Here is a 4,370-nt window from a genome sequence, read left to right on the forward strand (position 1 = left end):
GAACACACATGTATATACACATGCATACATATACATATATATTTATAGCAAGTACATATATTATACCTATTGAGAGCTGGGTTTTTCAGTGTCGGAGAGAGAAGTCACAGATAAGGAAAACGGAAATGACACCACATTGCAATGAGCACACCTAACACCCGGATTGTGATTTCAAACACCAGTCTCCACTAACAAGAACCAGGACTCCTTGGAGAAATGGTTGATTCCAGGACCCACGTAGGAACAATACAGGATGAACCTGGCACATCTTGGGCCAGAAAGTAAGGAAGTGCTCAAAAGAAGAGGGTAGCATGTCGAAAAAACTCATGCGCTAACCTGAAGGAGCTCATGATAGCCAAACCTGGAACAATTCTGGAAACAATATAAGAAATGACATTCTATGGATTAAATGCATAGAATTAAAAAATACTCAGGAGAGGGGCACCTGGGTTGCTCAGTCGGTTAAGCATCAGACTCTTGATTTCGGCTCAGTTCATGATCTTGGGGGTCTTGGGATCCAGACCCGTGACACAGGCTCCAAGCTCAGCGCGGTGTCTGCTAGAGATACTCTCTCTCCCCCTCTCTCTACCTTCCCCACGCTCGTGCTCTCTCTCTCTAAAATAATCTTAAAAAAAAAAAAAGAAAAGAAAAAGAAACGATATTCTATGGATTAAATCCACAAAATTTAAAAATACCCGAGTCTGTATGGATGCACATGAGTAACTGAATATGTAATATATAAATAAATGGAAAGGAAGAGACAGCTCTTTGTTATAGGATTATGATGATAAACGTAGAAGGAAAAAGGAAATCACCATGAGGCAAACACCACAGTAATAGTTGTTGCAGGTAAGGTGGATGCCAAAATTAGTAGGTGCAAGTTTGAGGAGAAATAGGATGTTTGCATGGTTTCAAAGCATTTACCCCCAAATATTTATTAACTACAAAGCAGGAAACAGCATTACATCGGAGAAACAGCAGAAACCATGTTAACTAAATGATCTCAGTTAACAGAAGACACGCTGACAACACGAACCTCCAAGCGTGACGTACTGGGAAGGTCACAACATCATTTCTTTGGGGTTGGGGCCACGCTGTGAAGGAAAAAGGGAGGGATAAGGAACCACCCGCACATGAAAAGTGACTTTTACAAAAGCAAACTATAGTGTTCACGGATGCACGTTTGAGTGATAAAACTATAAAGAAAAGCAGTGGGGGGCGCCTGGGTGGCTCAGTCTGTTGAGCGATCCTCTCTCTTGATCTCAGCTCAGGTGTTGATTTCAGAGCCGCGAGTTCAAGCCCCGCATTGGGCTACACGCTGGGCGGAGCCTACTTTAAAAAAAAAAAAAAAAGGAGGAAAAGAAAAGCAGGGAAGTGATTACCGTAAAGGTGGAGAGTGGCTGCTGCTGCGGGGAGGGGGGCGACTGTGGACCCGCGGAGGCTTTGGGGGCGAGTGGTGGGCAGGTTCTGTTTCTTGACCTGGCTGGCGGTGGCCAGGGTGTTCCCTTGGCTCATTAAGCAATACCTGTGTTTTGTGCAGTTTTCTGAAACCGTGTTGTTCTTAACAGTCCCCAAGCTTTAGTTGGACACTTGTGAATACCCGGGAAGAAGAAAATGTGGAAATACATCAAAATGCAATCAAAGAACTCACTGATTTCAAGTTTTATTACACTCTTCTATAATATCCAAATTTTCAGAAATGAGTTTTAGTTTTATAACTGGGGGTGGGTCGAGGGGGAGGGGCTCACGATCATTCTATTTTTGTACTAAGTTCCAAAGTCACTTGGGTTTTTTTTTTTCCTTTACTCCGGTCCGTGGGGACGAGCCTCCTCCCAACCCTCACTTCCTGGCGCTGAGCCGCTTGCGGGTTTCGCGGCCGCTCCCTCCCAGCTGCCGGCCTCCCGGGGACCGGGTCCCTGCCGGGTCCCCATCGCCGGCGGCCCCCGGAGATAGCAGCCTGGGCGGCTCCAGGGCCCCCGGGGCCGCCGCGCCGGGCCTGGAGCCCAACCGTCCCCCGCGGAGGCCGAGCGCCGCGTCCGGCAGGTGGTGGCGGCGGCGGCGCCTGGGCACCGGCCCTGCGGCGAGGAGCCCCGGCCCTCGCGGGGGGCAGCCGTCCGCCCTGTGGCTCCCTCGGAAAGCGCAGGAGTGACGCAGGGACGCGCCGGGGTGGGGGGGGAGGGGGGTGTAGGATGGAAGAGCCTTAAAAGATCAAAAGTCGTTCTTGTCCGGTGACCTCGTGGCGCAATGGTAGCGCGTCTGACTCCAGATCAGAAGGTTGCGTGTTCAAGTCACGTCGGGGTCACGGCTACCCGTTTTCCAATTTCGGGCTCCCGACTCCCGTGCCCCAGAGAAGCCAAAGAAAAAAAGCCCATCAGGGGACTGGCGGTGTCGTTTTCCTAGCCGGGGGCGCTGATTTGGGCAACACCAGAAGGCCCTTCCTGGAGCTTGGGCACCTCGGTGGGGACTCCCCTCCCGACAGGGGACCCTGCCCATCTCCCGGTACCGCTCGCCCACCCCATCCCAGTCACAAAACTTGCCACCAGAAGAGCAATTTTTTTTTAAAGACCAACCACACAATAGAAAACAGGTACAGAAAACAAATGTACATTGTTTTGAAACATATGAAAAGAAACAACTCTCATAATTAAAACAATGCGGATTACAACGTCAATGAGCTGTTTTTCACCTATGAGATTGGTTAGCCTATGATCCAAAATCTGATAGGAAATTGCATTGCTCACAGCCTTAAAGCCATGAAGAACAGGACATAAGCCCAGGAATGGAGGAAACTGAAAGAGTTCTAAAAGAGTATTTATCACTCGGCCATTTTAGAAAAGCAAGAAAACTCTTGCTTCTGTTCTTTTTGTTCTAGACTTTTTCCAGGAATGTCATTTACCCTCCCATATGGTGGATAATTACCACCAAATGGACGGATAATTAGGCTTCTCTGTACTCTGCATCTATAATCTCTCAAATTGCTTCCTGTGCTCTCCCATTTTCCCTGAATTTGGGGATATCTTTGTCCATCATCTGGGATTCCATTTTCTACAATTTCAGTCCTGCTCCTTGAATAGAGGGCATTGTACGGCCCCTGGGTGGTTCAGTTAAGCATCCGCCTTTGGCTCAAGTCATGATCTCAGAGTCCTGGGATGGAGCCCCTCATCAGGCTCCCTGCTGAGCAGGGAGTCAGCTTCTTCCTTTCCCTCTGCTGCTCCCCCTGCTTGTGTTCTCTTGCTCACGCTCTCTCTCTCAAATAAATAAATAAAACTCTTTAAATAGAGGGCATCATGATCCTGCCACTTGTCATTTTGAGTTCCTGCTGTATTCTCCTCTCTTTTAAAGTCAGCTGCTTGCTCCATAAAGCTTTTCACGCCTCATTTCAAAGAGGTGAGATCTTAAGGGACGCCTCATATTATTTTTCTGAAAAAAAAAAAATCTGAACCCTTTCATCCTTTTCAGTGGTATGTTTTTCTTCTGCGGGAATGATTCTCTTTTCCTGGCTCTGCAGAATTTAAAACAAAACAAAAGCAAAAGCAAAGGAAACTTGCTTTTACCTCTTTCTCCTCTGAAATCAGACTCAGTGAGTCAGCTTCATCCTGCTCTCACGAGTCACTGGTGGGCAAATCCTGTTTCAGATTGATTACCTGGAGGACAGGTTGGGGGCATAGCTCTCAACCCCATTTCCAGAGTTTAGAAGCAGTGACATCTTTCTCTCCCTTTCCTGTGTTGTTCCCTTGCTGTTGTGAACTAGTGAACAACCATGAAACCAAGTGCTAAACACTAGAGATCCCACATTTCAGTGTGAGTTTCAACTTGAATGTCTGAAATGGATCTTACCTGAATGGCTAGGACAGAAAACACCTTTCTATTCACTTAAATCTCCTATAATTAACATTTTATTTATTTTTTTAAAGATTTTATTTATTTATTTATTTGAGAGAGAGAATGAGAGAGAGAGAAAGCACATGAGACAGGGGGCGGGTCAGAGGGAGAAGCAGACTCCCTGCCGAGCAGGGAGCCCGATGCGGGACTCGATCCCAGGACTCGATCCCAGGACTCGATCCGGGGCCTCGATCCCGGGACTCGATCCCGGGACTCCAGGATCATGACCTGAGCCGAAGGCAGTCGCTTAACCAACTGAGCCACCCAGGTGCCCTCTAATTAACATTTTAATGTGATGTCAAACAAACACTTGGGAATCCCTTAGATTCTTCCACCTTTCAAGAATTTTACATTCAGTATGGTGATTAACATAACATAATTTTTAAAAAAGCCTAAAAAATTTTAAAAATTAAAAAAACTCAAAAAATAAATAAATAAAATAAAAAATAAATTAAAAAAAGAATTTTACATTCAAAGAATCTATAGTG

At 46.5% G+C, this 4,370-nt stretch overlaps 1 non-coding gene across 1 annotated transcript; it reads left to right on the plus strand.

Moving 5' to 3' along the window:
- Window positions 1–2,230: 2,230 nt before the first annotated feature.
- TRNAW-CCA lies at window positions 2,231–2,302 on the plus strand. Its single transcript has one exon. It is a non-coding gene; the product is annotated as a tRNA-Trp (tRNA).
- The last annotated feature ends 2,068 nt before the right edge of the window (window positions 2,303–4,370 follow it).

The sequence above is a fragment of the Zalophus californianus genome, chromosome 16 (assembly GCF_009762305.2).
Source record: "Zalophus californianus isolate mZalCal1 chromosome 16, mZalCal1.pri.v2, whole genome shotgun sequence".
Classification (NCBI taxonomy): Eukaryota; Metazoa; Chordata; class Mammalia; order Carnivora; family Otariidae; genus Zalophus; species Zalophus californianus.